Genomic DNA, 14,829 nt, shown 5'->3' on the forward strand with positions numbered 1-14,829 from the left:
GAGACTGGCCATGAGCTGCCAACTGAAAGGACTGAGTCAAGGGCATAAATCATCTCTATTATATATGTCTCAAATTTTTCAAATTAAAAAAGTTTAAAACAACAATTTAGCTGGGTGCACTGACACACACCTGTAATCCCAGCAGCTTGGGAGACTGAGACAGGAGGATCACAAGTTCAAAGCCAGCTTCAGCAACTTAGCAAGATCCTGTCTCAAAATAAAAATAGTAAAAAAAAATACAAAGGGCTGGGGAAGTGGCTCAGTGGTTAAACACCACTAGGTTCTATCCCCATCACCCCCACCCAAAAACAAAAAAGCAAAACAAAAATTTTAAAACTAATCGTGGGGCATGCACTAGAAATGACAAGAGGCAATATTTACAAGTGTGTAAAAAACAAATTGAATATACTCTTTGAAGTGATTGCCAGTCCCATGTATTTCAAGAAGCCAAGAAGCAGTAGTTTCAGGCTTGGCAAGACTTGCTCTTTCTTCTTCTGATTTTTGGGAGGTGGAGGCCAGAAGTTGTCTAACTGTTAATGCTGTAGTATCTGAAACCCACAGACAATCCAGGAGCATCATAGAGAACAACATGGTAGAAGTTGGGGGACAGAGTGGAGAAATCAGGCAGACACAAACTGTAAACTCAGTGCTGTTTTTTTAAAAAAAAAAATCTTCATTTGCTAAGAACATCTTCAAACTCAGGTAATAAGAGCAATGAATACACACAGATGAAAAAGATACAAAAAAAAAAAAAAGCTGAACTGAGGAAACGGAAAGAACATGATCACAAATTTCTCACACCAGCCCTACTGCCAAGAAATCTTATCTGGCAGAGGGGAATTTCCCATTTCATACAGCTCACCACATACGAGGCTTTTGTGGATATTCTCAGACAACAGCCTAGTGGTATTATTCCAGTACTTCCTGACCCATCCCCAAATATTAGGTTTCTCTCATTCAGGTTTGCTCCTGCCAACTAAATAGTCAATTCTTTCTCATGGTCCACTTTGACAAATTAGTCTGTGAGACACCATTTCCAAGTTATCTTTAACAGCCAACACAGCCCATAAATCCAAATCATTGTGCTGGTTATTAGGATTTCATTTCATGCTCGCATTCACAAACATTTAAGCTTTCAACCTTTCCTGTTGGGCATTAATCTTGGCATTAATCAAAGGATTAAGTATGCTGAATTTAAACTCAAGGTTAATAGCATGCTCAGCCAATATTAGTTTTACATATTGCCAAGGGAAAACAAAAAGAGGCAAAGACCTTTATGCATGTTGTTCATGAAATATAAGAAATGGATTGATGGGTAATTCATGAAATTGTTTCTTTTGTTCTATTATAAAGGACACACACACGTGTGTGCACACACATACACATGCGCACATGTACCAGTCTCAATTGGCATTTGAAGCAATAGTCTGTACACATCTAAAGATCTAGTAATCAATCACTGGATAACTTCATTATTTCGGATTGACTATACTTGCAATGGCAATGCAAGTGATTAAAAAAATAACAAAAAAATTATGAATCCTGGAGAGGTGTGCTGCTTGCTAGTTTCTGAAACAATAATATGAAAAGAAAAATGTGTGGGTGTCAAATAGATCAGCAACATCCATCAATATAATATCAATAGGGGTGAAGAAATTCAGGCTCAATTTTATAAAAGCTGATAGCAATAAAAGGCTCTGCAGACAGCCAAGTTAATATACCTGAAACAATGACATTCAGAGTAATTATTTTATAGGGCCCTGTCTCTATAACGGGAGTAGTTACATGGCTCACAAAAACAGATACAGAAAATGATCTGCCTGATGTTCTGGAAATATAAGGCTGCTTAATAAATCATTCATTCACTCCTATCACTTAGAATGGCTGACACTTGATTTTCATGAGTTATATCCTCAAGAGAAGGTAGTGGGGTTTCTTTTGTTTTGTGAGAGCAGTATCAAAATTATGGCATATTAGAAAATTAGCAATAAAAATTAATTAATTGAATCTAGCTAAATAGATTTGAAACACAGGCGATTTAAGTAAAAAAGGCTAAATGCAAAGTCAATTCCTACAAATTTCATGCCTGAGTTTTCTTTGGGACCAAGGAGCAGCGAAGAGACGTCCGAGCTATCTGTGACTTGAGTTTCCATTAACCATGGGAACTGATGAGTGGTTTAAATGAGATTGGGTATTTGAGGTGTCCACCTTACAGTGGGGACTCAATGATGCTTCATTCTCTCTGCCACCCAGAGACCCCCCCAAAACAAGGGCACCTCTTTCACCACAATGGCCCTGCCCATTCCAGGCTGTGGTGCAATATCAGACATATAACAAGCAGTCACAGGGATACTATAAGGGGTCAGTCATTCTGATGGCTTCACTTCCTACATGATTAACCAAAAATGATTTGTAGATCACACATAATGAAGGCAAAAGTAGAAGTTTCTAAATCTGTAATTCAATGGGATTTGGCCACTGAGACAACACTAAGAAGAAGGAATGAATAAAGGAAGAAAGAATGCCGCTTATTAAGACAGGTCTGGGGCTGGGGCTCAGTAGTGGAGTGCTAGGCTAGCACGAGCATGGCCCTGGGTTCGATCCTCAGCACAACATAAAAATAAAGAAAATGAAGGTATTGTGTCCAGCTACAACTAAAAAAAAATAAATATTAAAAAAAAAAAACAGTTCTGCACCTGATGCTGCAATTCATCTGGTAACTGAAAAGATGAGACATTTTACTTTATTTCCTTGTGAGATCTGTCAAACTTCTAATGTTAAACATAGATAGAAAAAAGAATTGGCTCTTTCAATAGGATAACTAGAACAAAAGTCACTGGGGCATATGCTGATCAAGTTGAGAAGCCAAATAGGGATATCCCTCTAGATTATCTTATCACCTGCTAGAGAAATCTGGCATATGATATAGGAAATTATCAATCTTCAGGGTTCAATGAAGTAAGAAAACAAGGAGAAGAGAGAGGGGAAGGGGAAATGGGGGAGAGACAGAAAAGGAAAAAATAAACCAAAACCAGACCAGCAAACCCTAACAACGACTGAGGTATTATCTAGGATTTAAAATACTAGATGGGAATTAATTGAAGGAATTAATTGGCTTTGGAAACCATCTCTGCCAATTTCACATTAACAATTATAGTGGGTATACTGACTCCATATACACCAGCTCCCAATTCAAATGCAAACACCAGCATCATATCCAGAGATAAGCAGGCAAGGGGAAATGTGCTTTCCATTAAAAAAAAAAATAAGTGAGGTCAAGGGCATGCTAATTAGCTTGATTTGGTCTTTTATAATATATGTGTGTATCAAAACATTGTGTTGCACAAACTTAGACAATTTCTATTTTTCAACTTAAAAAAAAAGCATCAAGGGAACAGTTGAATTTCTAAATTACCAGAAGTCAAAGGATCTAAAGTTAAATCAGATTTGGTGAGCGAGAACCATAAATTGATTTTAATTCTAAAATGGAACCAAAAGCCCACTTATAACGCCCAAGGCTAAGTGACAGTCCACAACTATCTTCAAATAATGATGTCATTGAAAACCATAAATGTATCAGTTATGTTGATTGCCTGTCTTCCATTTCTAGGCTCTGCTCTAAGTACTTTCTCATAGAAATGGGAATCCTCACAATACACTCAAGGTAAGGGCCTTCAAAACCAACATAAAAATTAAAACTAATAGTTACTAAAGGAAGAACCCCAGGCACGAAGAAGTTGAGTCACTTTCCCAAAATCACAAAACATAGAAAACAGGAGAAATGGAAGCTGAAGTTCAGTTATGAGGCTCTAAGGCAGTAAGTAATCCCATTGAAGTGACCATCACAGTGAAACTTTTGAACTCTTATAAGGTAACTTGATGATGCTTTGATAAAAAAGAAGAAAAAAAATTTTTTAAAGTCCTGGTTCACAGTTATTTTTAGAATAAAACTTTAAAAAAGAGGTTCCTAGCACTCTCCCAAGAGAAACCATCTCCATCCTTCCTGGATCATTCTTCCTCTCCCATCTGACTCTTAGGATGAGTACACAGCATGATGGAAAGAAAATGAGTTCTCAGTAGTTGACAATAGAGGATTATGACAGATATTCAATAAGTGTTCACTTAGAATTTGCCTGAACAAAAGGGAAAACCTGATCATCTGCAGAAAAGAGTGATTAAGTAATGAGTTCCCATTCCACACCTTGTGACTACAAGAATCAGGTCCTGAAAGGAAACACTCTGTCTCCAGAGTAAGTACAGATGACCCACGCAGAGCCCAGTCTGTCCAGCAGTCCTTTCAGTTTTGCTTCGGAACCTTGCTTTTCTTTCCTTTCAGCTCCGTCCTTCCTCCACTGGGAACGGGAACTGGGCAGTGGTCTCAAAGGAAGGGAACAGTCATGTATAATTGCAGTCCCTTTCTAGCAGGGGTTCCCCCCACCCCTTGGTACTGTGGATTGAACCTAGGGGCACTAAACCACTGAGCCACAACCCCAGACCTTTTATTTTTTTTATGAGACAGGGTCTCACAGGGCCTCCCTAAGATGAATTGCAGGGATTACAGGAATGTACCACTGCGTCTGGCTTTTCAGTGGTCTTTACTGCACTCCGACACCTTCCCAGCTCCTGCCTCAGATATGGAGAGGAAGCTGACGTGGGAATGTAAAATCCTCTATTCTGTCCTCAGTCCTCTCCTTCTTGGGAAGGTGTGAAATTGGCTCAGTTTGTCAATCATGGTGCACAGTTGGATTCTGGCTACATTCTATCACAGGGAAAGGGGAAGAAAACTTGAAAATTAAATAGAATGAGAAGCCTCTCCCTCGGGGCAGGAAAGGTACTTCTAATTGACTTCTCACTGGAGTGAAGGTTCATTTGTAGCCCCAAGCCTTACCCCCCTACAGAAGGAAATGATAATGTAGGCCACAGGCCACCCAAGTCACAAATAAGAAACACACACAGATAACCACTAGTCAGATGGCCCCTGGCATATGCCTATAATCCCAGCAACTCAGGAGGCTGAGGCAGGAGGATTGCAAGTTCCAGGCCAGCTTCAGTAACTTAGCAACACCCTGTCTCAACATTGAAAAAAGGGGTAGATGTGGGCCTGGGGATGTAGCTCAGTGGTAGAGGTTCAGTCTTCAGTAGAATAAAATCATAAAAATAAAAATGCATTTGCTAGCAACCTGCTAATGAGGCACACCACAAGCCCAACTCTTGAACTTTTAATTTCCAAGAGGTTCTAAACTCATTTATTCTGAGGTTCTCATGATGGCCACAGAGTGGCCATTGAACAACTTGTCAAAAATTTTTTTTTAAAAAAGTCTGTGGGACTGGAAGTATAGCTCAGTGATAGAGCATATGAGAAGCCCTGGGTTCAATCCCCTGCACTATACAAAAAAAAAAAAAAAAAAAAAAAAAAGTCTGATTTGAATGTACTAAAGAAAGAGGGAATGATCTAAAAAGAGAGGCAAACTCCATAGAATGCAGGGATACATGCTGGCATGCTGGTTACCAGTAATGATCTGACTTCTGTAATCAAAAGAGGCCTGCCCCTGTCACCCTATGAAACAGAAAAGAAAGGCACCTGAATCCCACTAACAGACCCAAGTGGTGGGAATATGAGGTTAAGGGGTCATTCTATAAGCTGGTCCTACCAAGCTGACCTTCATATGCAGGAGAAATGTGGATCCAAAATGCCCCTAAGAACAACACAAGTTACTCTGAAGGGGGGACTTTTGTGACCCTTACACAGACTAGGTTTCAGAAGTTGGGGAGAGGGCTGGGGTTGTGGCTCGGAGGTAGAGCACTCACCTAGCACAAGTGAGGCCCTGGGTTCAATCCTCAGCACCACATAAAAATAAATACAAGAAGATATTGTGTCCAACTACAACTAAAACATAAATATTGAGCCTGCAGCAGGGCCCCGGAGACCCAGGCCAACTGATTCGCGTGGCCTGCCCTGCGGCTACAGAAGGCGTGGCGCCTCAGTGAAGCCATTAATTGGCAAGCAGGGAGGTTAGGGAAGGACATTAGGTGGAATCCCACCAGCCAAGCCCACACGGACCCTTGGGCCGAGCACGGGTTCTCAGAAGGGGAAGGAAGCGGTACAGTCCCATCCCCCACAGCGGACACTCCGCCGAGGCAGTCAGCGGCCACCATCCGGGAAAGCTGAAGGATACACCGCCACTCTCCTTCAGAGTGCGACATCAAAACAGGTCGGTGTCATTCAGCTCACCCCCCAGACAGCGGGAATTCGCATAAAATCTCTCCTAGGCTTGCCGGGAGAGGGAGTATCAAGCTGAGCCTCCATACAGGCTAGGGGGAAACCAGAGACACCTGACCTCCAACCCCTCCTCCCAGTAGCAGCCAAAAGGAAACCTGGCTAGCCAGCGCTGGGGGAGGGGCAAGCAGAAAAAATCAAAGTGATAGAGTGCCAGGGATCCCAGCAGCCTGCAGCAGGGCCCCGGAGACCCAGGCCAACTGATTCGCGTGGCCTGCCCTGCGGCTACAGAAGGCGTGGCGCCTCAGTGAAGCCATTAATTGGCAAGCAGGGAGGTTAGGGAAGGACATTAGGTGGAATCCCACCAGCCAAGCCCACACGGACCCTTGGGCCGAGCACGGGTTCTCAGAAGGGGAAGGAAGCGGTACAGTCCCATCCCCCACAGCGGACACTCCGCCGAGGCAGTCAGCGGCCACCATCCGGGAAAGCTGAAGGATACACCGCCACTCTCCTTCAGAGTGCGACATCAAAACAGGTCGGTGTCATTCAGCTCACCCCCAGACAGCGGGAATTCGCATAAAATCTCTCCTAGGCTTGCCGGGAGAGGGAGTATCAAGCTGAGCCTCCATACAGGCTAGGGGGAAACCAGAGACACCTGACCTCCAACCCCTCCTCCCAGTAGCAGCCAAAAGGAAACCTGGCTAGCCAGCGCTGGGGGAGGGGCAAGCAGAAAAAATCAAAGTGATAGAGTGCCAGGGATCCCAGCAGCCTGCAGCAGGGCCCCGGAGACCCAGGCCAACTGATTCGCGTGGCCTGCCCTGCGGCTACAGAAGGCGTGGCGCCTCAGTGAAGCCATTAATTGGCAAGCAGGGAGGTTAGGGAAGGACATTAGGTGGAATCCCACCAGCCAAGCCCACACGGACCCTTGGGCCGAGCACGGGTTCTCAGAAGGGGAAGGAAGCGGTACAGTCCCATCCCTCACAGCGGACACTCCGCCGAGGCAGTCAGCGGCCACCATCCGGGAAAGCTGAAGGATACACCGCCACTCTCCTTCAGAGTGCAACATCAAAACAGCGGACACTCCATCCAGGCAGTCAGCGGCCACCATCCGGGAAAGCTGAAGAATACACCACCACTCTCCAACAGCTTGCAACATCAAAACAGCCAGCAGCAGGACCCCGGAGATCCAGGCCAACTGATTCGCGCGGCCTGCCCCGCAGCTACAGAAGGCGTGGCGCCTCAGAGAAGCCATTAATTAGCAAGCAGGGAGGTTAGGGACTGCCATTAGGTGGAATCCCGCCAGCCAAGCCCACCGCCCACGCCCGGAACAGGCCCAGCGTCCTGCCAGCATTGTAGTCACGACACCCCAATTGGAATAGGGACAGAGCAGAGCCGCCTTCCACTCCCGGAACAGGCCCAGAGAGCCGCCAGCGTGGTAGACACGTCACCCCAATAGGAGTAGGGGCACAGCCGCCGCCCGCACCTGCAAGGGAGACTTTTCAAGTATACAAGAGCAACATAAATAAATAGGGGGTAAATTTCAAAACACAACAGTTGCACCAAGCAGAAAGAAACGCGAGCAGTATGAAAAGACAAGGAAAGAAAGGACCACAAGCAATGCAGGTCAACTCAACTTTAGAAGAGGTAATAGCTGCAACAGATGGAATATCAGATAAAGAGTTCAGGATATATATGCTTCAGATGATCTGGAGTCTCAAGGAAGACATGAGACAGCAAAATCAGACAATGAAAGATCACATTGACAAACAAATCCAGGAAGTCAAAGATCAATTTCACAGGGAGATAGAGGTAATAAAAAACAAACAAATTGAAATTCTAGAAATGCAGGAAACAATAAACCAACTTAAAAACTCAATTGAGAATACTACCAGCAGAGTAGATCACTTAGAAGAGAGAACATCAGACAATGAAGACAAAGTATTTCAACTGGAAAAGAACATAGACAGCTCAGCAAGTCTGCTAAGAAACCATGAGCAGAACATCCAAGAATTATGGGACAATATCAAAAGACCAAATTTAAGAGTCATTGGGATACAGGAAGGCACAGAGCTCCATTCCAAAGGAATAAACAGTCTATTCAGTGAAATAATACGAGAAAACTTCCCAGAATTGAAGATTGAGACAGAATCCCAAATCCTAGAAGCCTACAGGACGCCGAATGTGCAAAATCATAAGAGATCCACACCTAGACACATTATAATGAAGATGTCCAACATACAGAATAAGGAGAGAATTTTAAAAGCTGCAAGAGAAAGAAAGCAGATTACATTTAGGGGTAAACCAATCAGGATAACAGCTGATCTCTCAACACAGACTCTGAAAGCTAGAAGATCCTGGAATAACATATTTCAAACACTGAAAGACAATGGGCTCCAACCAAGAATCGTGTATCTGGCGAAATTAAGCTTCAGGTTAGAAGATGAAATTAAAACCTTCCACAATAAACAAAAGTTAAAAGAATTCGCAGCTAGAAAACCATCTCTTCAAAAAATCCTTGGCAAAACATTACAGGAAGAGGAAATGGAAAACAACATTGAAAACCAACAATGGGAGGTAGGACAGTAAAGGGGGGAAAGTAGTCAAAGAGGATAACAAATCAGGTTTAGTAACATCAATAAACAAATATGGATAGAAGAACAAACCATATCTCAATAATAACCCTAAATGTTAATGGCTTAAACTCACCAATTAAGAGACACAGGCTAGTAGAATGGATCAAAAAACAAGACCCAACAATATGCTGTCTACAGGAGACGCATTTGATAGGAAAAGATATACATAGACTGAAGGTGAAAGGTTGGGAAAAATCATATCACTCATATGGACCGCAGAAACAAGCAGGAGTGTCCATACTCATATCTAATAAAATAGATTTCAAGCCAAAGCTAATCAAAAGGGATATAGAAGGACACTTCATACTGCTCAAGGGAACCATACACCAACAAGACATAACAATCATAAATATATATGCCCCAAATAATGGTGCAGCTGTATTCATCAAGCAAACTCTTCTCAAGTTCAAGAGTCTAATAGACCAACATACAATAATCATGGGAGACTTCAACACACCTCTCTCACCACTGGACAGATCTTCCAAACAAAAGTTAAATAAGGAAACTATAGAACTCAATAACACAATTAACAACCTAGACTTAATTGACATATATAGACTATACCACCCAACATCAAGTAGCTACACTTTTTTCTCAGCAGCACATGGAACCTTCTCAAAAATAGACCATATACTATGTCACAGGGCAACTCTTAGACAATACAAAGGGGTAGAGATAATACCATGCATTTTATCTGATCATAATGGAATGAAACTGAAAATCAATGATAAAAGAAGAAAGGAAAAAGCAAGCATCACCTGGAGAATGAACAATAGGTTGCTGAGTGATCAATGGGTTTTAGAAGACATCAAGGAGGAAATTAAAAAATTCCTAGAGTTAAATGAAAACACAGACACAACATATCGGAATCTATGGGACACATTGAAAGCAGTTCTAAGAGGAAAATTCATTGCTTGGAGTTCATTCCTCAAAAAAAGAAAAAACCAACAAATAAATGATCTCATACTTCATCTCAAAATCCTAGAAAAAGAAGAGCAAAACAACAGCAAAAGAAGTAGAAGGCAAGAAATAATTAAAATCAGAGCTGAAATTAATGAAATTGAAACAAAAGAAACAACTGAAAAAATTGACAAAACTAAAAGCTGGTTCTTTGAAAAAATAAATAAAATTGACAGACCCTTAGCCATGCTAACGAAGAGAAGAAGAGAGAGAACCCAAATTACTAGCATACGGGATGAAAAAGGCAATATCACAACAGACACTTCAGAAATACAGAAGATAATCAGAAATTACTTTGAATCCTTATACTCCAATAAAATAGAAGATAGTGAAGGCATAGATAAATTCTTTGAGTCCTATGATCTGCCCAGATTGAGCCAGGAGGATATAGACAACCTAAACAGACCAATAACAATAGAGGAAATAGAAGAAACCATCAAAAGACTACCAACTAAGAAAAGCCCAGGACCGGATGGGTATACAGCAGAGTTTTACAAAACCTTTAAAGAGGAACTAACACCAATACTTTTCAAGCTATTTCAGGAAATAGAAAAAGAGGGAGAACTTCCAAATTCATTCTACGAGGCCAACATCACCCTGATTCCGAAACCAGACAAAGACACATCAAAGAAGGAAAACTACAGACCAATATCTCTAATGAACCTTGACGCAAAAATCCTCAATAAAATTCTGTCGAATCGGATTCAAATACATATCAAAAAAATTATACATCATGATCAAGTAGGATTCATCCCTGGGATGCAAGGTTGGTTCAATATACGGAAATCAATAAATGTTATTCACCACATCAATAGAGTTAAAAATAAGAACCATATGATCATCTCAATAGATGCAGAAAAAGCATTCGACAAAGTACAGCATCCCTTTATGTTCAAAACGCTAGAAAAATTAGGGATAACAGGATCATACCTCAACATTGTAAAAGCAATCTATGATAAGCCACAGGCCAGCATCATTCTGAATGGAGAAAAATTGAAGGCATTCCCTCTAAGATCTGGTACAAGACAGGGATGCCCTCTCTCACCACTTCTGTTCAACATAGTCCTCGAAACACTGGCCAGAGCAATTAGACAGTCAAAAGAAATTAAAGGCATAAAAATAGGAAAAGAAGAACTTAAATTATCACTATTTGCAGATGATATGATTCTATACCTAGCAGACCCAAAAGGGTCTACAAAGAAGCTATTAGAGCTAATAAATGAATTCAGCAAAGTGGCAGGATATAAGATCAACACGCATAAATCAAAGGCATTCCTGTATATCAGCGACAAATCCTCTGAAACGGAAATGAGGACAACTACTCCATTCACAATATCCCCCCAAAAAATAAAATACTTGGGAATCAACCTAACAAAAGAGGTGAAAGATTTATACAATGAAAATTACAGAACCCTAAAGAAAGACATAGAAGAAGACCTTAGAAGATGGAAAAACATACCCTGCTCATGGATAGGCAGAACTAACATCATCAAAATGGCGATATTACCAAAAGTTCTCTATAAGTTCAATGCAATGCCAATCAAAATCCCAACAGCATATCTTGTAGAAATAGATAAAAGAATCATGAAATTCATATGGAATAATAAAAGACCCAGAATAGCAAAAACAATACTAAGCAGGAAGTGTGAATCAGATGGTATAGCGATACCAGACTTCAAACTATACTACAGAGCAATAGTAACAAAAACAGCATGGTACTGGTACCAAAACAGGCAGGTGGACCAATGGTACAGAATAGAGGACACAGTAACCAATCCACAAAACTACAACTATCTTATTTTTGATAAAGGGGCTAAAAGCATGCAATGGAGGAAGGATAGCATCTTCAACAAATGGTGCTGGGAAAACTGGAAATCCATTTGCACCAAAATGAATCTGAATCCCTATCTCTCGCCGTGCACAAAAGTTAACTCAAAATGGATCAAGGAGCTTGATATTAAATCAGAGACACGGCATCTGATAGAAGAAAAAGTTGGTTATGATCTACACGCTGTGGGATCGGGCTCCAAATTCCTCAATAGGACACCCATAGCGCTAGAGTTAACAAATAGAATCAACAAATGGGACTTACTCAAACTAAAAAGTTTTTTCTCAGCAAAAGAAACAATAAGAGAGATAAATAGGGAGCCTACATCCTGGGAACAAATCTTTACTCCACACACTTCAGATAGAGCCCTAATAACCAGAATATACAAAGAACTCAAAAAATTAGACAATAAGATAACAAATAACCCAATCAATAAATGGGCCAAGGACCTGAACAGACACTTCTCAGAGGAGGACATACAATCAATCAACAAGTACATGAAAAAATGCTCACCATCGCTAGCAGTCAGAGAAATGCAAATCAAAACTACCCTAAGATACCATCTCACTCCAGTAAGACTGGCAGCCATTAGGAAGTCAAACAACAATAAGTGCTGGAGAGGATGCGGGGAAAAGGGCACTCTTGTTCATTGCTGGTGGGACTGCAAATTGGTGCAGCCAATTTGGAAAGCAGTATGGAGATTTCTCGGAAAGCTGGGAATGGAACCACCATTTGACCCAGCTATTCCCCTTCTCGGTCTATTCCCTAAAGCCCTAACAAGAGCATGCTACAGGGACACTGCTACATCGATGTTCATAGCAGCTCAATTCACGATAGCAAGACTGTGGAACCAGCCTAGATGCCCTTCAATAGATGAATGGATAAAAAAAATGTGGCATTTATACACTATGGAGTATTACTCTGCATTAAAAAATGACAAAATTATAGAATTTGGAGGGAAATGGATGGCATTAGAGCAGATTATGCTAAGTGAAGCTAGTCAATCTTTAAAAAACAAATACCAAATGACTCCTTTGATATAAGGGGTGTAAACAAGGACAGGGTAGGGACGAAGAGCTTGAGAAGAAGATTTACATTAAACAGGGATGAGAGGTGGGAGGGAATGGGAGTGAGAAGGGAAATTGCATGGAAATGGAAGGCGATCCTCAGGGTTATACAAAATGTCATATAAGAGGTAAGGAGGGGTAAGTCAAGAGAATACAAATGGAAGACATGATTTACAGTAGAAGGGGTAGAGAGAGAAAAGGGGAGGGGAGGGGAGGGGAGGGGAGGGGAGGGGAGGGGGATAGTAGACAATAGGACAGACAGCAGAATACATCAGACACTAGAAAGGCAATATGTCAATCAATGGAAGGGTAACTGATGTGATACAGCAATTTGTATACGGGGTAAAAGCGGGAGTTCATAATCCACTTGAATCAAACCGTGTAATATGATGTATTAAGAACTATGTAATGTTATGAACGACCAATAAAAAAAAAAAAAGGCAAAAAAAAAAAAAAAAAAACATAAATATTAAAAGAAGTCAGGGAGATAAGGATAATTCACCCTAAACATAAAATCTATAACAAGAGGACCCAATTAGAACTGTGACCAGCATGGGCCAAAATGACCTAACATTGCCCTGGACCTTTACCATGCACAGTGAGGACTTATTCTGTTGTCAGTCAAAAGTCAAGAGGTAGACATGGGTGGGACTCTCTGGAAACTCTCCTTGGACTCCCAGTGAAACTGGAGGGAAGGAGGGGCATTTTGTTTATCTCCTGAGAGGACCCACTCTCTCCTTGCGAGCGTCCCCTTTTCCTATCCCTTCAATGAAAGTATGCCTAGTACTCTCGAGAGACATGTCTGAAATCTTTCTGATGTGACTGAAAGAGCCAGCAAGAAAGGACCACTGTAGTGGCCTCAGCTCTACAATGGGAACTTGCCCTGTAACATCACAACAAAAACTATGGCAAACACATTTAATTTAGCTTCAAAACTGGAGTCATTTTCCATGGAGCACCAGGGAGCTGTTAATGTTGGCTAAATGGCAATATCAACAGCACAAATAGGATAGGACGAAAAAGAAATGGCAGAAGAAAGCCCACTGAGCTGCATCCTCTGAAACTGGTCTGCACCTGTTTCATCTGCCCTGAGGGCTGGCCTGGCCATCGGGGGAGAAGGAGAAAGAGCAGGGTTTGGTTCCCTAGAGGTTCTTGCCCTGCAGCTCCTTCTGGATAGACCTTAACACCTCTCCACTCCTTGACTTTCCTAAAGGTGAAATGAAGATCACTGAAGCCTACAGCAAAACCTGTGTGGTCTGGAAAATGCTCTGCAATCCTTATTTAAAACAAAAAAGCTGCTATTTAAATTCAAGGGTGCAATAATAGAAGTAAGAGAAGACAAAAGTAACTAATTCAACCTTTAAGAAAATGGCTAACTCCGGCCACATGACAAGAAGCTCAGTATCACTAAAAAAAGGAAATGCAAACCAAAACCACAAAGAGTTACCACTCACATCCATAAAGATGGCTGCTATCAACAACACAGAAGGTACCAAGTACTAGTGAAGACGTGGAGAATCTGGAACCCTTGTTCTTGCTGGCAATGTAAAGTGGTATAACTGTCACAGAAAACAGTACAGTAGGTCCTCAGGAAATGAAAAATAGAATTATTAAATGATCCTGTAATTCCACTCCTGGGTATATATTTTCCAAAGAACTGAAAACAAGGTATTCAAGAGAAAATTATACACCCAGGCTCAAAGCAGCATTATTTACAAAAGCCAAATGGAGAAGCAACCCAAGCTTTGACAGATAGGTGGATAAATAAGCAAATGGTAGTATATACATACAGTGGCATATGGTTCAGTCTTAAAATGGAAAGAAACTCTAACACATACTACAACTTGAAGATTAGTGAAGTGAGCCAGATGCAAAATGCCAAATTATACGATTTTGTTGTTAGGGGGTAACTAGAATAGTCAAGTTCAAAGAGACAGAAAGTAGAATGATGGCTGCTAGACGCTAGGGGACAGAGGTGTGGAATTAGTGCTAATTAGGTACAGAGTTTCAGTTGTGCAAGATGAAAATGATTCTGGAGATGGGTGGCGCTGATGGTTGCACAATAGCGTGAAAGTACTCAATGCCACTGAATTGGTCTTAAACGTGGTTCAGATGGTAGCTCTC

General features: G+C 41.4%; 1 protein-coding gene across 1 annotated transcript in view; it reads right to left on the bottom strand.

The window, feature by feature from the left end:
• Nucleotides 1-14,829, bottom strand: part of Mgat5 (alpha-1,6-mannosylglycoprotein 6-beta-N-acetylglucosaminyltransferase) — a 331,078-nt gene that overhangs the window by 130,451 nt on the left and 185,798 nt on the right. The gene's annotated exons all lie outside the window — the stretch shown is intronic.

The sequence above is a fragment of the Urocitellus parryii genome, chromosome 1 (genome assembly GCF_045843805.1).
Source record: "Urocitellus parryii isolate mUroPar1 chromosome 1, mUroPar1.hap1, whole genome shotgun sequence".
NCBI classification, from domain to species: domain Eukaryota; kingdom Metazoa; phylum Chordata; class Mammalia; order Rodentia; family Sciuridae; genus Urocitellus; species Urocitellus parryii.